The 22,894-nt window shown below is 48.8% G+C and overlaps 1 protein-coding gene and 1 long non-coding RNA gene across 2 annotated transcripts in view; both read right to left on the bottom strand.

The window, feature by feature from the left end:
• NPDC1 (neural proliferation, differentiation and control 1) overlaps nucleotides 1–22,894 on the bottom strand; it is a 136,227-nt gene that overhangs the window by 81,515 nt on the left and 31,818 nt on the right. The window lies entirely within an intron of this gene.
• Nucleotides 15,073–21,798, bottom strand: LOC122456881. The gene is made up of 3 exons (XR_006276039.1): nucleotides 21,787–21,798; nucleotides 19,671–19,676; nucleotides 15,073–15,179 (listed from the first exon to the last, which is right to left on the bottom strand). It is a non-coding gene; the product is annotated as an uncharacterized LOC122456881 (long non-coding RNA).

The following is a 22,894-nucleotide window of genomic DNA, read 5'->3' as shown; positions in this document are numbered from 1 at the left end:
TTTCAGTAGAGTTCACAGCATCAGCAGCAGCCCCTGGAACTGCTTTCTCAAGGGGGGGGGAAGCGGTTTCTTTTGGAACTTCCCACCACAGCGGGCTTGATTTAGCATCAGGAAGGCAGTGTTGCCTAGTGGATAGGGCACTGACCTGGGATTCTGGAGACCAGGGGTGCAGGCTCGGGGCGGCGCTTACCTTAAGCGGCTGCCGGAAGCAGTGGCATTTCCCCCCCTCCGGCTCCTAAGCAGAGGCACAGCCACACGGCTCTGCTGCGCTCTGCCCCGTCCACAGGTTCCACCCCTACAGCTCCCATTGGCCGTGGTTCCCAGCCAATGGGAGCTGCGGGGCAACGCTTGGGGTGGGGGCAGTGTGCAGAGCCCCCTGGCTGCTCCTACATGTAGAAGCCAGAGGGGGGCCACGTCTCTGCTTCCAGGAGCCTCACAGAGCGGCCCCCAACCCTGCTCCCCAGCTAGAGCAGGGCAAGCACCAGACCCTACTCCACAGCGGGTGCTTGAGGGCCGGATGTGTTTGCCCACCCCTGTTGTAAGCTCTTTGGGGTGGGCAGAATGCCTCAGCTATGTTCTCTAAAGAACCATCTAAGCTTATGGTACGATATAAATGTTTTACAACAACAATATACCCTTGATACCAAGATACACCATGGCAGGAGAAAGGCAGAATGACATCTGGTGAGTTAACAAAAGAGAACACACAACAGTCATTTCAATGCTGTTTTACTGTATCAGATAAAATGGCAATGCTAATATAATGGGTGAGTTAATTGATGTTGAACTGGAGCGAGAAATCCTATCAAAGTACTTATGTCCTGTCCACTATCAGCACCCAGGTTCACCGGGATTAATGGTAACGTTGTATCTGCTGCCAGGATGATTAGACTATTGCTTTTAAAATAAACCATTAGAACTGGAGAGAGACAGACAGACAGACAAAGGTTGTCCTCATCATCCCCGCTTATGGGGCTTATTCTGCAGCTTTCCTGCACCAACCAAGAGAAACTGCTTGGGTGAGTGGGGGAGGAGAACATGCACATTTCTGAGTCACTAACAACCTGCTTGCTATTAGACACAAACTCTCCCCGAGGCGCGTGTGTCCAGAAATGAGACAGGCTCACTCATCCATCTCGGCCAGGAACTCGGGGAAGGATGATCAGAGGAAATAAAAACAAATCGATGGTGCCCAGGGCTGTTCTGAACATCCAAGGAATTGTAGTGTTCTAACATAAGGGCTGCAGCTGAGCAATCCGGGGCATGAAGCTCAGGAGCGGCGAAGGCATGACTATGTCCAGAAAGGTGAATTAAGACAGGGAGCTACACAGCTGGTGTTAGATGACTCTGAGACAGCTGATAAATCCACGCAGCGTGCCCTTCTGGAGGGCTTTTCATCTCAGCACTGCACAGGCCAGTCACTAACTCTCTGCCCATCGGCGAGGTAGGCAGGTATTCCCATTGCTAGAGATGGAAAACTTGAGACACAGAAAAGGTTAAGTCACTTGCCTTAGGTCACAAAACTAATCTCCTGCTCCAGCCACTAGATTCGTTTTGCCCCATAATATATTTTGAGTTCATTTTTAAAAATCCCTGAGATCTGAAGAGTGTATTGGGACTGTCACTTCCCACAGCAGCAGGCACCTTCACCGTCACATTTCTGAAGGAGCAGGAAGGATGTGGAACAGGAACTAAAAAGCAAAGCCTGCCATGAGTGGGGCTTAGCCAGGCAGGTTTTACCCTTTGGGAAGGCCAAGGGAAGCTCAACGGGAGACGGACATAACTAGAGCTTTGCGCCAGTTTGATGATCTTCCCTTTCAGCTCTAGACTGCATTGCTGCCAGGGCAGCTTAACAAGGGGATTTGCTGCTTTCTAACTTCGGGCCACGTGGGTCAGTCCTGTTTATAAAAGACTGCCGGCGAATGGAAGGATCCCACCCGTTCCAAATATGACCAGATGTGTCCAGGTCTCATCACGACTATATGCCACATGGGAAAAGATCTGTGTGCTTCAGAAGTAAAGATCTAGGTCTTAACTCCCCATCTGCTTGAGTTTTAACATCTCAACATTAAGCAGCCTTTCCCATTCGGCCAGGCAGAACCACAGCAATCCCTGCTCAGCAAAGCAAGGCACAGAAATAATATTTCACTGTACCGTGGCTGGGAAATGCTTTCATATAAATGCAGTAAGGGTGGACAGCATCTGAGTCTCCTCCCGGCCTAAGCCAAACTGATGACTCAAAATACCCATGCAAGTCTTATTTTCAAGGGGGACAAGGTGGGTGAGATAATATCTTTTATTGGACCAACTTCTGTTGGTGAGAGAGATGAGCTTTCAAGCTACACAGAGCTCTTCTTAGGTCTGGGCAATGTTCTGAGAGTGTCACAGCTAAATACAAAGTCGAAAGTTTAGCATAAGTTGTTAGGTAATAGCAGCCACTTTCACATTGAATAGTCCTTTAGAATGTGTGCTAACAACCTTGTATTGGAGTACCTTTCCCAGACTTGAGGAAGAGCGCTGTGTGCCTGGAAGAGCTTGTCTCTCTCACCAACATCAGCGGTTGCAATAAAAGATATTAACTCACCCACCTTGTCTCTCTAATGTAGCTGCGTGGGTTCCAGGATAACAACAACTGATTTTCATGGGCCGTTGGGCCTAAGACTCAAGGATAACAATAATCGCAGCAGAGTTAGGGCATGTCTATGCTACAAAGTTAAATCGACGTAAGGCAGCTTACGTCAGCCTAACTACATAAGCGTACACACTAGAGTTCCTCCTGCCACAGGAACTCGCACACCATGCCAACCTAGTAAATCCACCTCAACAACCGTTGTAAGGCTTAGGCTGACATAGTTCAGGCTGGGAATTCTTTACCTTTTTCTTTCCGAGACCCCCCCAACATGGTATAAAAACTCCATGGCCACCTCTGCCACAACAACTGTTTTTCTGCATATAAAAGCCAAGGCCCAACATTAGGGGGTAGCCAGCAGGGCAATTGCCCGGGTCTCCATGCCACAGGGGGCCCCGTGAAGCTAAGTTGAGGGAGGAATAGCTCAGTGGTTTGAGCATTGGCCTGCTAAACCCAGGGTTGCGAGTTCAATCCTTGAGGAGGGCCATTTACGGATCGGGGCAAAAATTGGGGATTGGTCCTGCTTTGAGCAGGGGGTTGGACTAGATGACCTCCTGAGGTCCCTTCCAACCCTGATATTCTATGATTCTAAGTTGCTCAGGCTTCAGCTTCAGCCCCAGGTGGTGGGGCTTTGGCTTTCTGCTCTGGGCCCTGGTGAGTCTAAGGTTGGTCCTGCTTGGCAGACACCCTGAAACCTGCTCACGGCCCCTCAGGGAGCCTCAGACCCCTAGTTGAGAACTGCGGGTTCAGGCGACAGTGTCTGTAAAGATTCTGAGTTACTTGCATCACCTATTGGCTGTCAGCCAGAGCCGTGAGAAATTGACAAGAATGCCAATTCCACTGCGGGTAGGGTCCCTGTTTTGAAATTAAGCAGGGGGAATGGGAGAGGGGGTGTTTCACCTGTGAGCCCCAGCATTGCTGACAGCTGGAGCCTCGCTGCCCAGCGCAGAGAGCCTGGGGTGTGGGCTCCCCACAGAGCAACCAGCTGGAGCCCAGGCTCTCAAGTCGGCTCAAGTGCTCCTGGTGGGGACAGTCACCACCCACAGAAGGAGGGTCATGTGGACATAAAAAAATCGCAGTAATTTCTGCAGTGGCTGTACATCGACCGAACATAGGTTGACTTAATTGTGTAGCGCAGACATGGCCTTAGTCGTAGAAGTCTGCTTCAGAACAAAGAATTGAGACTGCAGTGACAGTGGCTCCCCCTACAGGTCAGGGGAGGAGGTAATGTAATGGCCAAGTGAAAAGGGGGTTCCATGCTACGTACCCAGATACCAGGGCTGGCCAGGCTGACGGTTCTTTTGGAGTGTCTGCAACTGGGACCATTTATTTTCTAAATGATTCATTTCTGGTTCTCAACTACTTGTTTCCAGTAGCGCCCCTACTGTGCGAGGCCCTGTGCCGACAGAAAGCTGCTGTCCTGGCCCTGAAGAGCTCAGTCTAAAGCAGAGGTGGGCAAACTACGACCATGGACCACATCCGGCCCACAGGACCCTCCAGCCCAGCCCCTGAGCCTCTGGTCCTGGAGGCTTGGCCCCGGCCCCTCCCCTGCTGTCCCGCCTCTCCCGCAGCCTCAGCTCAGTGCGCTGCCGGTGCGATGCTCTGGACGGGGGGGGGGGGGGGGGCGGGCTGCAAACTCCTGGGGCAGTGCAGCTGCAGAGCCTGGCCGGATCTGGTCTCTGTGCCGTGTGGTAAGGGAGTAGGGGGGCGAGTGGATAGAGGGCAGGGGAGTTTGGGGGAGTGGTCAGGGGACAGATAGAGGGCGGAGAACAGGGGTGTTGAATGGGGGCAGGGGTCCCGGGGGGGCAGTCAGGAAGCAAAGGCAGGGGTTGGATGGGGCGGTGGGGGGGCAGTCAGGGGCAGGGGTTCCGGGGCCAGTCAGGGGACAGAGAGAAAGGGGTGTTGGATGGGGCAGGGGTTCTAGGGCGGCCGTCAGGGAACAGGGGGGTTGGATGGGGCAAGAGTCCTGGGGGGGAGAAGTGGGGAGGGGAGGAAGTGGGGCAGATAAGGGATGGGGGCCAGGCCATGCCCCCCTCCTCTAACCAGCCCTCATTACAATTTTTGAAACCCGATGCAGCCCTCAGGCCAAAAAGTTTGCCCATCCCTGGTCTAAAGGGCAAAACAGAAACAAAGGGATATAACAATCAGAGAAAGTGACCAAGGGCATGACCAGTAACATCATAATCCAATTCTTCCCCCTACTAGAAATACAAGAGGCTTTCCTCAACTGTCTCCACGCCCAGGGCTAAGCAGTCCGCTAGACTGCTCTTCATTCCAAAGGATCCCAGGGGGCCAGGCAACCTCTGCACATAAAAGGACACCACTTTTCAGACACTTTTTGGGGCATGGGGGGCACTGTAGCAGCAGGCGTTGAGTACAGAAGTCCACTGGAAGGGGGTAGGAAGGAGATATTTTGATTCAAGGACATCCAGGGGAAGGGCTTATGCATTTGGTGGTGTCTACCCCAAGCAAGCAGGGCAATTCCAGGTGCCTAAAGCGAGGCTGCTAAATCAGTGACCTGATTTTCAAAGGTGACAAACACCCAGCGCTGCTCCTGGAGCAAGTGGGAGCAGTGGCTCAGGCAACGTACGTTAGTGCCCAGATACAGTAGCTAGGTGCCCAGCTTTAGCTCCCTATGTTTGAAAACCCTGACTTTGCTTTTAAAAACCTCCTCTGACAGACCTGAGAGAACCACAGTGAAATCCTGCTCCTTTGCAGGATGCTGGGCTGAGCAGATCCTGTTGGGACTGGATTTGGTGGTTCCAGGGACTCTTAGCAATTCAAAGTGACTGCTTAAAGCACTAAGCCGTGGCCTTTGGCTTTTGAAGTAAAATTAAAGACATGAGATAGGATTAGGAAAGACATCCCTCCCCCACCCTTACCCAGAACAGCATCCCACCCGGATCCAGCTTGCTTTAGAAGCTCATCTCCATGCTCACCCTGCCAGAAAAGGAAAGAGGATAGACTGCACAAGGCACTCAAGCCAGCCAGTGCCAGCTCAGGCCGCTGTCACGTGAGAGCCAGATGACATCCCTGGCCTTTTCCAGCAATTCTGGACTAGCAGAGTCTTCCATCACATATGTCTACCCATGCAATTGAAGGCTCTTGCACATGTTGGCTGGCTTCCCACGGGAGGGGCCCCTGCAGTAATGTTGCTGTCAGTGCTAGGCGATATTACCCACATCACAAGAGTTCAACAATACCAATGCAGCCCAGAGACTGATTTTACCACCTGCCCTGGAAAATGGAGTCCAAGTGTCCATGGCAACAGTAGCGGGATCTGTAACTGCCCCAGTTGTATTGCAAGACTTGAATTATTTGTTCCTCAGCTGCGATTGTTTTAAGCACACACCGTCCCCAGCACCTGGCTGGGGCTTTGTATAATCAGAACAATGGGACCCAGAACAATGCTGAATCACTGATAATTTCTGGAGACGGGACTAGCAATCACAACTGCATTAAAAAGGTAGGAGGAAAAGCAACAGAGTTATAGAATCATAGAATATCAGGGTTGGAAGGGACCTCAGGAGATCACCTACTCCAACCCCCTGCTCAAAGCAGGACCAATCTTCAATTTTTGCCCCAGATCCCTAAATGGCCCCCTCAAGGATTGAACTCACAACCCTGGGTTTAGCAGGCCAATGCTCAAACCACTGAGCTGCAAAATAGCTCTGATGCCTGTATACTAATGCAAGGAGTGTGAGGAACAAGCAGGATGAACTGGAAGTCACGGTATATGAAGACAATTATGACTTAATTGGCATTTTAAGGTCAGGCTTGACAAAGCCCTGGCTGGGATGATTTAGTTGGGGATTGGTCCTGCTCTGAGCAGGGGGTTGGACTAGATGACCTCCTGAAGTCCCTTCCAACCCTGATATTCTATGATTACAGAGATTTGGTGAGACAACTTCCATGACTGTAGTACTAGCATTGAGGGATATAGCTTGTTCCGAGGGATAAGTATGGGAAAAAAGGAGGAGGCGTTATGCTATACAGCAAGAATGTACCCACTTGCTCCGAGGTCCAAGGGGAAGTGAGCGACAGACCTACTGAGAGTCTCTGGGGGAGGATAACAAGGGGTAAGAACAATAGCGATGTTACAGTGGGGGTCTATTATAGACATCACATCAGGAAGAGGAAATAGATGCATCATTCGACAAGCAGATAAGATTAGTTAACACACATGAGCTAGTATTAATGGAGGATTTTAACTTTCCTGATATCTGCTGGCAGATTATTACAGCAAAACATGATACATCCTGCAATTTCTTAGTGTGTCTAGGGGACAGTTTTCTGATTCAGAAAGTTGAGGAAAGAACTAGGGGGTCATCCATTTAGGATCTGTTTTTCACCAACAGGGATGAATTAGTTGCAAACTTGAAGGTGGTCAGGGACTTGGGAGGATTCACAGGATCTTGAATTCTATCGTGATTGGATAGAATTCAAGATCCTAGGGAAAGGAGGACATGATAACATCAAAACAGCAGATTTCAACCAACTCAGAGAAATAGCAGGCAAGGTCCTATGGAAAGACCAATTAGGAAGAAAGGAATCAAAGGGGGCTGGGAGTTCCTAAGAGATGTAATGCTAGAGGCTTAATCATCAAGCTATTCCAACGCAAAGGAAAGAGAAGAAGAGCTACAGGAGGCCAATGTGGCCGCACAGGAGCTTTTGAGCTCTCTACAAACCAAAATGGACACCGACAAGGAATGGAAGGAGGGGCATGTCACCAAGGAAGTCTACAAGGGAATAGCAAGAGTGTGTAGGGACCTAAAGAAATCAAGAAAGCCAAGGCAAAGAATGAGTTACAGCTGGCAAGAAATGTTAGCAATGGCAAGAAGGATTCTTCAAACATGTTAGACAAAAAAAGGAAGATCAAGGATGGTGTGGGTCCACTGCTCAATGGAGGTGGTGAGCAGGTATTGGAAGATGATAGGAAGGCAGAGCTGCTCAATGAGAAGCCCCAGAGGGAAGTCTGGCTCTCAGCCCCCTACATGGCCCCTCTTTAGTCGGTGGAAGTGCTCCTGGTGAGGTCATGCACCACGGACAGAAGGAGGGTAGCGTAGACATCAGCCACCACAGTAATTACTGCGGTGGCTGTAAGTTGACCCAACATAGGTCAATTTAAGATTGTAATGTAGACATGCCCAAAGAGTAACTATTAACAGAATGATGTCAGAGTGGAGGGAGGTCTCAAATGGGGTTCCACAGGGATCTGTTCTGCATCCAGTGTTGTTTAACATCTTTATTAATGACCTGGATGTACAACTAGAGAGCACACTAGCAGATGACACAAAGCTAGGGGGGTTGCCAACACTTAGGTTTATAAAGCTAAAATTCAGAAGGATCTTGCTAAGTTGAAGAACTGGGCTATAGACAACACAATGAAATTCAGCAGACAAATGTCAGGTTCTACACTTAGGGAAGAAAAACGAAATGTACAAATACAAAATGGGGGATAACTGGCTTGGCAGCAGCACTGCTGAGAAGGATCTGGAAGCTGTGGTGGATCACAACCTCAACATGAGTCAGCAATGTGATGCTGTTGAAAAAAAAAAAAGTACATGCAATTGTAGGGTTCATGCATGCAAGTCACGGAGAGGTGACTGCTCTACTCGGCGCTGGTTAGGCCTCAGCTGGAGTACTGTGTCCAGGTTGGTCACCAATGGCTAGAGAGGATGTAGAGAAACTGGAAAGGATCCAGAGACGAGTGACAAAGATGATCAGAGGGACGGAACACAAGCCATACGAGCAAAGGCTGAAGGAACTGGGTATGTTTAGTTTGGAAAAGAGATGATTAAGGGGGGGACACGATAGCATAGTCTTCAAATATTTGAAAGGCTGACATAAAAAAAGATGGAGAAAAGTTCCTCTCTTGTCACAGAGGGCAGGACAAGAGGCAGTGGGTTCAAACTACAGCACAGCAGATTTAGATTAAGGCTATGTCTACTTGCAGAGTTTTCGCGCTGTCAGTTTCACCAGTGACAGTGAGCCGGTGAAAGAAAAGCACTGGTTTGTGTACTCACCCACTTCCACAGGCGTCAGAAAGTGTTCACATTTGCAGCACTTCCATCCCCGATGAGAGCAGCGCACTAAGGGCAGCTATCCCACAGTGCAGCTCTCTCTATTTTGACGATAGGCCTTGGGGGAAGGGGGCGTGTGATCGTGGGGCATCCTGGGTCCCTGCACAGCCTCTTCCCCCCCCCCCCCCCAAACACTTATCAGCTCCAGTACCTCAGCATAGCTCCAAGCAGGGGATCGTTTGCTCATGGAGCAGCCATTGTCACCTGGCCAGATGTTATGCGAGCACTTGCAAAGACAACAGGAAGGGGAGTTTCAAAGTTCCCAGGGCTTTACAGGGGAAGTGGGGGACATCTATTTACCTGGTGTCAGAGCAGCAGAGCTGCTGGCCAGAGTGGTCACCTAGGCACTGTGGGATACCCTCAGGAGGCTAAGCGCGCTGTAAACAGGAAGAACATGTCTTCACTTGCACATCACCACAAAAGCATCCCCGGTAAGAGCTGTCCGCCTCTTGTAGAGGTAGTTTCTTTTTGCCGTGAAACTTAGAAGTTTCATTGCAAAAAGTCATTGGCAAGTGTAGATTCTCCCACAGTTTTTGCACAAAAAAGGGACATTTCTCCGCTTTAAATGTCAAGTGTAGACATGCCCTAAATCTCAGGGAAATCTTCCTAACTGTAGGAACAGTAGGACAACAGAACAGACTCGTGAAGGAGGTTGTGGAAGTTCCTTCACTGGAGGTTTTCAAAAGGAGGCTGGAGCCACCCGTCTTGGATGGTTTAGACACAACAAATCCTGCATGTTGGCAGGGGGTTAGACTGCATGACCCTTGCAGTCCCTTCTAACCCTGTGTTCTATGAATCCCTCTCTTTGCCAACCTCCTTTCTGTGCCTAACCCTCGTCTCCTCTAGTCTCATCTATCCAGCTGTCTCCTCCTCCACTTACAACCTTCTCTCTCCACAAGAGCATTGTGGGTAGGAATGCCCTGCCCCTTAGGCCCTTCTCTCCCAGTGCACATGCACACTGTACCTGCAGCTCTGGAATCACTCAGCTGGCAGCTAATGGCGACTGGGCCTTTGGTGTCTCCATCAGGAGCCCAGCCAGCACAGGCTGCCCTGGAGAAAAGGAAGCTGCGTCTCATGTTTGGAGGCGGGCCATGGCTTCTGCTGATCAGAGCTGGGGAGGCTTGAGGAAACAAAAATAAAGCTCCAGGGTGCAGTAAAAAGCTGACAGCAGCCTTCCATCTTGCAATTATAGCCAGGGAATTCCAGCAGCCACTGCTCGACAGAGCTCAGGCTCTGGTCCCTACGATCTGGTTTCAAGGCCATTCCTCCTGCTGGGAAGGAGGGTCAGGCCAAGTAACGAGGCTCCTTGCTGCAGCAAAGCTAGATTTTGTTCTCTGAGGCGACAGTGGTGCCAGCTCTGGCAATCTTGTTGAGTGTCTTCCAGGTGACATCAAAACAAACTGCGGGATGGGGGTTGGCGGCTTATCAAGCAAGCAGGTAGAGGAAGCAGTTCACTACCACGCCGATGCCAGGGGAAGGAGGAAAGCTCAAGCTTTCAATGGAAAGCAGTAGGAGGGAAAGAGGGGGGAAGAGGAGGGGATGGTGGGGGAAGAGCGTCAGATCCAGAACAGACAGTCGGTCACCCAGCATTTGAGGGGCTCCAAATGGCCCAGGCATGCTAGCCTCGCCGAAGGCATTCACTTGGGCAACAAAAATATGGCCTGTGGCAGAGAAGGTTTCAGAGGGGTGTCATTTCCCCCAGGGATACATGGGTTAAACAGGGCCAATTACTGTGGGGACTGTCCTGCTAGTTTACAACAGACTAGATTAGAGGCCTTTCACATTTGGTTGTAGGCTCCTAAGTGGCCTGGTTTTCTGCAGAATTTCACCAAGATGTACTCTGTGCGTGTCAGAGAGAGAGACAGACAGAGAGATGCCATATTTAAGCCATGATGGCTTTCACAGCTACAACAAATTGAATCACAATCAGGAACAAAATGAGATTTCAAAGGCTGAGAGCTGCACAAACAGTGATGCGTTGTGTCAATACCCATTCACAAGGATGGTGAACTACTTCAGACCCTGCTCATGGCTAAGAGGCAGCATGCCCAAGTCTGGGGCCATGGAGAGGCAGAGTGTGGTGTCGTCTAAGGGCTGAAACGCTTTCAATTTCACTCGGATTCCGAAAACCAGCATGGTTATTCCAGCACAAGTCAGTGCACGTGGATGCGATGTTCAGAATAAAAGTGGTTGAACTAGGTGACAAATCTACTGTAGTTAGACTGACTTTAGCCCTCTTTTATTCCGAAAAGCCTTCCACACAGATTTGCATTGGAATACCTACACTGGTTTTAGGAATTGGAATTAAATCGGTGTGAGTGTCAGAATTGATTTTTAATGCCCACCTTTGTTATTTTGGTGTTGGCACATGCGTTCCAGCCCTCAACAAAATATTACAGACCAAATATTTCAGCCACCCCTCCATCCTGCAGTCACACCCTAGGGCTTTTTTCCCCCCCCACTCATGTTGATTTATTGTGAGCTAACCCAAGTTAGTTAACATGTTTTAGGTCTCCATAGGAGACGTGGCTGAGTCTAGGATAAACCACAATCACATGTGTCCTGGAACAAAGGGCTGTGGAGTGTCCAGACCAGCACATACAAACGTGGCTGCTAACTTGAGTTTATTGGTCATCAGTTAACCATAGTTAAAGATCTCCACCACTGAAAACCATAGGCACTGAACAATGATGCTCTTCACTGGAACAATGCCCCTGGCAAAAAGCTGCAGCTCTCCTTTCTCCCTTTGACGGCTCCCATTCATGCCCGGCCTCTTCTAATTGTTCTGCAAAGGGAAGGAGGTTGGGGGCTCAGTGTCTGCCCTAGATTCCAGGAGGATGCTAGACTGCCCTCTCCCCCACAGGAATCATCACTGCTCACATCAGATCCCCCTTCCCCTTCTCCACTCCCTGCAGATTACTCTGCCCTGTTAGCATGGTCTCACCCTCTCTGGGACATTCCCTCAGTGATTCTGAGCAGTCAGAGGAGACTGAAAGGATTTTAAGAATCAGGTTTACTTGGAGATGAATGAAAATCATTCCGAGCTACGTCATCAGAGCTGTTGCTGCTGCTAAATGGAATCAGAAAGCCACGTGCTGTGCGCGTGATTGAGTCTGTGGGCCATCATAAGAGAGATCGATATGACTGCAACCAAGTTAAAAGGCACTTCACTGCAAGAAGCCCTCGCAAGACCTGTTCTGTGCACAGGTTTAGTCTACTCAGTCTTCAGAACCATCCAGCCCGTCAAGAAAAACTGCTCCTGTTCCCAGCAGCCTTTGCCAAGAATTGTGTATGGCTAACACCACTCGGTCACGGTACAGAATTTCAGCAAACAGCAGCCTTCAGGCTCAAAGCTGGCACAGAGACCTGCACCAACAGCCCTGCGAGTGCCACGTTGACAGGCTGTGCTGGACAGCACAAGGCAGGAGATAGGAAGCTATTGCTGCATAAAAGGAACAGGGGAAACAAAAGACTCATCTGCTCCTTGGCTCTGGGGCTTATCACAGCTCCCTGTCACCAAACACTGCTCGCAGCGCGCAGTCTGCAAAATCAGCGTCGCTTTAAACACGCCATTTAGAGGCGAAAAAGAAAAGGAGGACTTGTGGCACCTTAGAGACTAAAATTTATTTGACCACAAGCTTTCGTGAGCTACAGCTCACTTCATCGGATGCAGACTAACATGGCTGCTACTCTGAAACCCATCATTTAGAGGCAGTTTGCCCCCTTCCCTGGGAGCGGAGCCCATCAGCCATAACAAACACCCTTGAACAGTCAAGCCGGTGGGTACATTTTTAAAGCCTGTGGTACGCTGAATAATTAATGCTGCAGTGGATAAAATGATGCAGTAAAGTCTTGGGATGAGGTACTACAGCCCAGGCAGATGCCCTGCCCCGCCTTCCACATGGGAAGCTGTCACCAAAGAGAAATGATACAAACAATTGAGGGGCAGAATGCAGCTGAGTGGAGGAGGGAGTCTGGGGGTAAATCTGCCAAGCACATCTCAGAATAACCAGACCCGAACCGGAACAGCACAGAGCACAACGGCTCAGGAGAGACGAGCCCGGGCAGATCGAGCTGAGCAACATTTGCCCAGGCCACATCCAGTTCCAGCGCCCTTTGAATCACAGAATCATAGACTTTAAGGTCAGAAGGGATCATTATGATCGTCTAGGCCAGTGGTCTCCAAACTTTTTTGATCGTGCACCCTATCAGTAAAATTCTTTTGAGCATGCACCCCAATATATGTATATTTATGTATAAATTATACATGTACTACTGTACTATTATGTAAATTACAAAACAGACAAAAAATAGAAATTAAAAAAAGATGAGATAAAGATGAAACAAACAATATTTTTAAAAATGTTTATTTTATTTATTAACGGTACAAAAAACCTTTTTGCTCTCACTAAAAAAATTATTATTAATATTTTTAGTGAGAGCAATGTGATTGAATATGCTTTATTGTTTTTGAAAATCTTGGTTTAACACTGTGATACAGCAGGTGCTCAGGGTGGGGTGCGGGGTCTGGGAGGGAGTTAGGGTGCAGGAGGGCGCTCAGGGTGGGGTGCAGGGTCTGGGAGGGCGCTCAGGGTGCGGTGCGGGGTCTGGGAGAGAGTTAGGGTGCAGGAGGGCGCTCAGGGTGGCGGTGCAGGGGGAGGCTCATGGCTGGGGCAGGCAGGGGGTGCAGAGCACTTATCTGGGGCAGCTCCTGTTTGGTGCAGAGGGGGGTGCAGGTGGCTCTGCGCAGCACGGCACCACCCCCATGGCCACGATTCTGGGAGCTGCCCCCCCCACACGGCAGGAAGGGCCACCCAGAACGCAGGGGCTTTAGGGCCCTGGGCTAAGGGGGTCCCGGCCTGCAGCTCTAAAGCCCCTTTTGGAATGCAGCTCTGAGAGCATGGGCCGGAGGACTCAGGAGGAGCAGGGGCAGCTGTGCAGCCAGCGGCCGGAGAGAAGCGGCGCTTTCCCCTTCAAAGCGCAGCTTCTTTCCGGCTGGCTTTGAAGGGGAAAGTGCTGCTTCTTTCCAGCCACTGGCTGCGCGGCTGCCCCTGCTCCTCCACGGGCTGGAGGACTCAGGGCTGCCCCCGCCCTTTCCCCCCCCTACCATGCCACCCTTTTGCTCCAGCGGCGCTCCTCTTGCTGCGCCCCCAAATCGATCGTCTTGCGCACCCCCTGGGGTGCATGCACCCCACTTTGGAGACCACTGGTCTAACCTGACCTCCTGCACAATGCAGGCCATGGAATCTCATCCACCCACTCCTGTAACAAACCCCTAACTTATGTCTGAGCTACTGAAGTCCTCAACTCATGGTTTAAAGACTTCAAAGTGAAGAGAATCCTCCAGCAAGTGACCCGTGCCCCACACTGCAGGGGAAGATGAAAAACCCTGAGGGCCTCTGCCAATCTGCCCTGGGGGAAAAATTCCTTCCCGACCCCAAACATGGCAATCAGCTAAACCCTGAGCATGTGAGCAAGACTCACCAGCCAGACACCCAGGAAAGAATTCTCTGTCGTAACTCAGATCCCACCCCATCTAATGTCCCATCACAAGCCATTGGGCATATTGACTGCTAATAGTTGAAGATCAATTAATTGCCAGAATTAGGCTATCCCATCATATCATCTCCTCCATAAACTTATCAAGCTTTGTCTTGAAGCCATATATGTCTTTTGCCCCCACTTCTTCCCTTGGAAGGCTGCTCCAGAACTTCACTCCTTAGATGAAGGTTTCTAACCATCAGATTTCAAGTCTAAACTTCCTAATGACCAGTTTATATCCATTTGTTCTTGTGTCCACATTCATACTGAGCTTAAATAATTTTTCTCCCACCGTGGTATTTATCCCTCTGATATATTTAGAGAGAGCAATCATATCTCCCCTCAGCCTTCTTTTGGTTAGGCTAAACGAGTCAAGCTCTTTGAATCTACTTTCATAAGACAGGTTTTCTATTCCTCGGATCATCCTAGTAGCCCTTCTCTGTACCTGTTCCATGTTTAAGAAGGATGAATTCAAACTGGGAGGCCAGAACTGCACACAGTATTCCAGGTGAGGTCTCACCAGTGCCTTGTATAACGGTACTAACATCTCCTTATCTCTACTGGAAATACCTCGCCTGATGCATCCCAAGACCACATTAGCTTTTTTCATGGCCATATCACATTAGCGGCTCATAGTCATCCTGTGATCAACCAATACTCCGAGGTCCTTCTCCTCTGTTACTTCCAAGAAATGCACCCTCAGTTTATAAACAGAAATTCTTGTTATTAATCCCTAAATGCTTGACCTTGCACTTTTCACTATTAAATTTCATCCTATTACTTCAGTTTACAAGTTCATCCAAATCTTCCTGTATGATATCCAGGGCCAGCTCCAGGCACCAGCGTTCCAAGCAGGTGCTTGGGGTGGCAGTCAGAAAGGGGCGGCAGAGTTTCTGCGGCAGTGGCAATTCGGCGGCAGCTTCTCTCTTTTGCCGTCTGCGGTGGCAATAAGTTTTTTCATTGCTTTGGGCGGCAAAAACGGTAGAGCTGGCCCTGACGATATCCCGGTCCTCCTCTGTATTGGCAATACCTCCCAGCTTTGCGTCATCCGCAAACTTTAATAAGTACATTCCGGCCTTTTGTGGCACGGTCAGTAATAAGATTAAATAAGATTGGTCCTAAAATCAATCCCTGAGGAACTCCAATAGTAACCTTCTTCCAGCCTGACAGTTCACCTTTCAGTGAGACCCACTGTAGTCTCCCCTTTAACCAGTTCCTTATCTACCTTTCAATTTTCCTATTGATCCCCATCTTTTCCAATTTAGCTAATAATTTTCCATGTGGAACTGTATCAAATGCTTTACTGAAATCAAGGTAAATTAGATCCACTGCGTTCCCTTTGTCTAAAATATCTGTTACCTTCTCAAAGAAGGAGATCAGGTTGGTTTGACACGATCTACCTTTTGTAAAGCTATGTTGTATTTTGTCCCAATTACCATTGACCTCAATGTCCTTCACTACTTTCTCTTCCAAATTTTTTTCCAAGACCTTGCATACCACAGATGTCAAACTAACAGGCCTGTATTTACCCGGTAGATATTGTAGCTAGGTGGGTAGTCTGGGTGGTTATTTTGGGTACTCTTCTGGCTCTGTCAATCTGTTTCTTCACTTCAGCAGGTAGGTATTGTGCTACAGTACCCACCTGCTGAAGAGAAGAAACAGATTGACAGAGCCAGAAGAGTACCCAAAAGTTACCTACTACAGGACAGGCCCAACAGAGAAAATAACAGAACGCCACTAGCCATCACCTTCAGCCCCCAACTAAAACCTCTCCTACGCATCATCAAGGATCTACAACCTATCCCGAAGGACGACCCATCACTCTCACAGATGTTGGGAGACAGGCCAGTCCTTGCTTACAGACAGCCCCCCAACCTGAAGCAGATACTCACCAGCAACCACACACCACACAACAGAACCACTAACCCAGGAACCTATCCTTGCAACAAAGTCTGTTGCCAACTGTGTCCACATATCTATTCAGGGGACACCATCATGGAGCCTAATCCACATCAGCCACACTATCAGAGGCTCGTTCACCTGTGCATCTACCAATGCGATATATGCTATTATGTGTCAGCAATGCCCCTCTGCCATGTACCTTGGTCAAATTGGACAGTCTCTACGTAAAAGAATAAATGGACACAAATCAGACGTCAAGAATTATAACATTCAAAAACCAGTCGGAGAACACTTCAATCTCTCTGGTCACTCGATTACAGACCTAAAAGTGGTGATACTTCAACAAAAAAAACTTCAAAAACAGACTCCAACAAGAGACTGCTGAATTGGAATTAATTTGCAAACTGGATACAATTAACTTAAGCTTGAATAGAGACTGGGAGTGGATGGGTCATTACGCAAAGTAAAACTATTTCCCCATGTTTATCCCCCCCACCGTTCCTCAGACGTTCTTATCAACTGCTGGAAATGGCCCACCTTGATTATAACTACAAAAGATCCCCCCACCCTTTGCTGGTAATAGCTCACCTTTAGTGATCACTCTGGTTACAGTGTGTATGGTAACACCTATTGTTTCATGTTCTCTATGTATACAAATCTCCCCACTGTATTTTCCACTGAATGCATCTGATGAAATGAGCTGTAGCTCACAAAAGCTTATGCCCAAATAAATTTGTTAGTCTTTAAGGTGCCACAAAGACTCCTTTTCTTTTTGCGGATACAGACTAACATGGCTGCTACTCTGAAACCTATTATTATTGCTAGCATTTGTCCTCCAGTCTATATCTGGGAAGTTAAAGTCTCCCATGATCACACAGTTCCCATTAATATTTACTTCTTTAAAAACATTAAAGAGGTCTCTATCCATATCTAGATTGGATCCTGGCGGTTTATAGCTCACCCCAAGCACTGTCCCAGGGCAGACTCTAGTAGCTTTCTTCCCCAATGTGATTTTTGCCTAGACAGACTGTCTTATCCATTCCATCACTTCTTATTTCTTTACCATCTACCTCATCATTGATATACAATGCTGCTCCACCACCTTTGCCTTTATTTCTGTCTTTCCTAAACAGCACGTACCCTTCAATACCTGTACTCCAGTCATGACTACTATTCCACCATATTTCTGTTATCCCTATAATATCTGGTTTCACTTCCTGCACCAGTAGCTCTAGTTCATCCATTCTGTTACCTAGGCTCTGCGCATTAGCGTACAAACATCTTAATTTTTGCTGGGGTCTTTCTTCACTGCAGCATTGGCCCAGGCTCAGACCCAGGTATTTCCCCCACCCCCTTCCACACACAAAACCCTCTCTCCCCAGTATGGTGGACCCAGGCTAGCTGGTCAAGCAGGGTATGTGGGTGAGAGCCCGGGTTCTGCTTTCACTCAGGCTGATGACTCACCCGCTGGGCAGGGAGGGTGCAGGCTAACCTCAATCCAGTGCTGACAGCCCTCTTCTGCCTGCCCACAAATCCCCCCGTTTGCCCAGGACAGATAAGTTCCCCCACAATCCACTGAGAAAGAATCATCGAGCGGCTCAGCTCACGGCAGCACAAAGCAACATGGGATGTACCCCCAAGCAGTCCTGGGGAGCCCAGCACCAGTAATGACACAACTCGGGCAGAGCTTTGCAGTGGGGCTATTCACACCCGATTTCCTGAGTTAATCTGTAGTGAAGACCTGTCCGTAGCTCTGGCTCCTTAAAGCCCTTTACAGAACGGATACCCCTGCTTCCACCCTGAATATGCAGTAAAGACCGAGATCCCTCCAGCACACGCAAACACAGGAGATTGCTGAGGAGCGTACCAAGAACATCCCAGAAACCCAGCTGCTCCCAGTGCAGCCTCAGGCTCTGTTTCTCTAGCCGCCAGTGGATCAAAGCTCAGAAGCGTGTGTTTGGAGTTACGTAGATGCTGAAGTCCCATCAAAGCCAATGGAACTTAAGCATGTGCTTAAATGCTTTCATGCATCAGGACTGTTGGGTCCACGGCAAAGCCCAGGGATGTTAAATGGAAGCACTTCATTCCACAGACTGCAACAGGCTTTAGACCGGCCACGAGCACACGGGCTCCTCTGGCAGCAAGCTTCTTTTGGTTTGAGCCTTGGCCTGCTAAACCCAGGGTTGTAAATTCAATCCTTGAGGGGGTCATTTAGGGATCTGGGGCAAAAAAAACTGGGGATTGGTCCTGCTTTGAGCATGGGGTTGGACTAGATGATCTCCTGAGGTCCCTTCCAACTCTGATACTCTGATTCTTTTCTGGGGTTCGCCACAGCAAACTGTTTTATAACAGGATTTGTTTTTAAAAACATTATTTCTTGATCAAGAAACCTACCCCAGGGGCGAGGAGTAAAGTACAGATAAAGCTCTCAATTGCTTTTTGCTGATTAGCTTCAGGGTAGGTAATGGTCTGAAGGAAAAACAAACGCTAGGGGTTAGAGGTGAAGGGGAAGTTTTGGGCTCCCTTCCTTACTGACCTCACAGAAGACACGATGAACACTTGAGACTCTGGCAGTTCCACTGGATCTCTCTCCAGCCTCCGTTCCACGCACCTGTTTAAAAATCAAAGCAGCTGCAAGGCAATGCAGAAGTGTGGTGTCAAACAGAGTCACGAGACTGCACTGCTTCACACTGCTGCTTTTAGCACCAAATTCATCTATCGTAGCCAGCCTCCAAGCCAGTCTCTCGGAGGGCAGCAAATGGCCCCCACGTGGAATCATTTCAAAAAGGGGTGCACGTGTCCATTTGGCCATTGCAAGAGAAAAAGGTGGTGGTGGCAGGCACAAATGTCCCCAGGATTTCTTTGTGGAGGTGGGTGCAGCATTAAAGGGGTTCATCATAAGCTTGCGTGGTAGGGTTCTGTTCTAGGGTGAAGAACAGAACAGGCCAGGCCAGCCACAAGACATGGCTGCAAACGGGGAAACAGAAGATGCTAATTGCTCCAGCATAAAGGTGCAGAGGAGGTGTGACATAAGGACCAAACAGAGCAACCCATTACAATCTGTCAGTGCACCACAATTCAGACTGATTCTCTCTAATGGTGAACTGCTACAGGTGCAGTCAGACTCCACCACGATTTACGACATTAGCATTTCTTCTCTCTTCGGCATCTGCATGAGACACTCCCTAGTTCCCCTATTGTGTGCTTGAGGTTATAAATCTGCTATATTAAAAAAAGGCACCTTGATGTCCTTGGCAGCATATTGTCCATTTTCATCCTTGTTTGGCATTTGTTTGAACAAACTTTGATAATCTGTGGGGAACAGCTTGGCAAGTCTCTCTGACCTGAAGAATTGCTCTGTGGAGCTCGGAAGCTTGTCTCGGTCACCAACAGAAGTTGGTCCAATAAGAGACATTACCTCACCCACCCTGTCTCTGTCCTGGGACCAACATAGCTTCAACAACGCTGCATTTAAAAGCATCTTAAGCCAGCACAGGCCCCAAATCTGCTACCACATTCCACTGTCCAGTGCCACAAAGTGACTGCACAGAGGCAGTCCGCAGCTGGGCTAGGAAGCGTCCTGTTCCCACGGGCAGCGGATTGCACTTTGCTGTGAATTTTTAAGGTTGATGATGGCTGCAGGGTTGCGGTGCTGGGTGCCGATTTGCAATCCTGCCAAACGCGACTGCGACACTGACTTAAAAAAAATTCGACTGTACAACGCATTCTTTCACACTGGCCCCCACCTCCCTTTCTGGGCAGCAAAGCCAGCAATACTTCAGCCAAAAAACAACTGCAAATCAGGCCATCTATCTATCTGCTCAGGTGGGATTTCAAATATAAATTCAACTTTAACACACACAAAACTACATTCAAAGCACGTTATGAAAGCTGCAAAGACAAGCACTCAAAACTTCAGAAATGACAGAATTCAGGACGCCTGCTCCCCCCATGCGGGCACGTTATGGTACGGTCTTCAGTTGCATTATCCAGAACTCCTGCCCCATTCACTGCACAGGACGGAGTGTGCTCCACTAATGAGCAGCAATTCAATAGTTTCTTCTCCCCTCATTGTTCAACGTGCGGCCCTGTCTTTTTCACTGCCCACTACTCAGGCCCTGCTCAAAGACAGAATGATGCATTTCCTTGCAGTTTTTCCACGGCTGTCACCACTCTGCTGACTGACTGCTTCACGGACACGAATCAATCGATCTGCACAAAACCCCAGTAAGAGGAGGGGGTGTCGTTATCCACATCTTACAACTGGGGAGCTGAGGCACACAGGTCCCCCCAGCCACCTGGCTCCCAGCCCCCAGCCCCAGGCTCATTCCTGCCAACTGCCAGTCACATTCTCTCTCCACTCCAGGCCGATAGGCTCACCAGACTGTGTCCCCATAGACTCCTTTCCCCGCCCCTATAATCTGGCTTTTGTCCCCTCTGCACTTGTATCAGGGGGCCGCTTCCTCCACCACGCTGCCTGGGGGACCATTGGGATCTGGAGAGAAAGGCTCCCTGCAGCAAGTTCAAGTGCCCAGCCCTACCCTGACCCAGAGCAGCCATTCCATCAAAGTCACTACACACCCCCAGAGCCCTTGGCTAGATCACGCTCCATTGCTCTATGGGGATGGTGCATTCGCAGTCTGGTCAGCGCTAGGAGCTGTGAGGGGGGCAGAACAAGGACAAAGCAAGGACAAAGGGAGCAGAGATTTGAGCTGTTAAAATCGCAGAAGTCTCTACTGAGTATGTGCATGTAGATTTTTTTTCCCCTCAGGTGTATAACTTGGCCAGATTTGGTGGATTTTCACAGGGACAGCGAAAGGCACAATCCCTGGCACAAGGCCACCGCCGTGCAAAGTTACACATCCCAGCTCCAATGGAGGGGGGAGTGAAAACATTTCAAAGCAAAAGGCCTCAAGATTTTTTTTTTTTTAAACCTAGGCAAAACAATGTATTTTTCCCTAGACACATTCTTGGAAATGTCTGAACTGTTTTTCCTGAAATTTTCCAAACCAATTCGGCCTGAGGCAGACCCCCAGCATGGAAAATTTCTGCCCAAATGGTTGAAGTTGCACAAGGTTATAAGCAACTGAAAACAAGGCCTTATAATGGGAAGTATCAGGCACCCATAACAGGTGCCCTGTTAGTCAGCCCTGACTATACCAAAAGGAAAAAGGCCAGCAGGTTAACTCCTAGCTCTTTTCTTATGTGCAATGTATTTATTGCACTATCTTTACAAAAAGATGGGTTGATGTCATCTGACACTGAATTAACTGAACAGCCAAGTTAACATCAGAGGAAGTGGTGCCATGAACTTACAATGACAATTTCTCACTGGGCTAACTTCTAGCTCTGTGCTTTCCACTCCGTACTCGCAAAGGGGGACCAATCATTGCTCTTTTTGTGGAGTTACTTTGAGCTCACGGCCTGGCCAGCACAGCCACTCTCAGACTGTCGGGGCAGGTGGGTTTGAATGGCGGATTGAGAGCCTGCATGTCCCATGTGACCTTGTCCCAGAATGTGCCTTCAAGGCTCATCACCTGAAATCCTGCAGTCAGTGGAGGGGAAGACAGGAGGAAGGTGCAATTGTTTTGATGTATAAAACCCCCAAAGTCCATATAAACAAAGGAGAACCAGCAGCAATGCCATGAAATATAACAAAAACAACCACCAGCCAGAGCAGAGCGACACCAGCATCCGCCCCATCTGGTCGCATTTTCATTGGGAAAATTCCAACAAGCTGCCGCCTGCTCCTCTGAACTGCTGTGAGGGTGTCACCCCGGCACATGGTCACCCAAATGCCAGATGCACGACTATTTCAGAGATTAAAGGCAAGATTAAGCTTTAAAATGGAATGTCACGCATGGCACGGACAGGCCAGGGCTTTGAAATCTATGGGAAGAATCAGCCTTGCCTGCTAGGCCTCCTTTTAGAGCCCAAGGTCATTGTTTAAATCTGTGCAAAGAGGAGGGAGCTTCCCCAGGCCTACACAAGGTGGGATTTTCAATCCTTGCTGTAAATTGAGACTCTCCAGCAGCAGCTGCCTGTACCCTACACAACCCTCCCCTGCTCCAACCTTCAGACACTGGGTTTTCTGACAGTGGCAATGGGATAGTAACAGGTTCTCTTTCTCCCCAGTGAGAGAATAGTCCCCACGTTGGCTTTGCTCTTACAGAGCCTATTACAAACCCTGGCCTATTACACTACAGGAGTCAGAAGTTGCCAATAGATTTGTATTCCCCTGAAAGATAATGAATTGTCAGCCCCAGAGTAGCTGTGAGGCAGTGCAAGATCAGCTTCTGAACCATTTACTCTGGTACTGAAAGATGACTAAGGAATATAGTAGCAAAAACTCACTGCCCATTAGTTCTGACCCAAAATTTAAACCACTTTGAAAATATTGAGCAGGAAGAAAACCCCCACCAGCTTCTAACTATCCAGTTAGAATTTAAAATCCACTCTTGGAGACGTTAAAGCAAAAGCCACTACATGTACAATAGGTTGGGCTTTGCTATTGCTTGAGTTAGCTGGGAAGAACCCAAATTACCCAAACAAATATTTGTTACTAGAATAGTACCACTACCGAGGAGCAAGTAGATAAATATCACAAGCCAAGGTCACTGTTTCAAAAGGAAAAAAAAAAAAATCTTTGCCAAATGGAAGCGATAAGAATTTTTGAAAAAGGGAACAGAACAAACCATGGAAGAAACAGCAGCTGAGAAGTTATACAAAACAAGTGACC

The sequence above is a fragment of the Dermochelys coriacea genome, chromosome 16 (genome assembly GCF_009764565.3).
Source record: "Dermochelys coriacea isolate rDerCor1 chromosome 16, rDerCor1.pri.v4, whole genome shotgun sequence".
NCBI classification, from domain to species: Eukaryota; Metazoa; Chordata; order Testudines; family Dermochelyidae; genus Dermochelys; species Dermochelys coriacea.
This window is presented reverse-complemented; position numbering and strand designations above follow the sequence as displayed.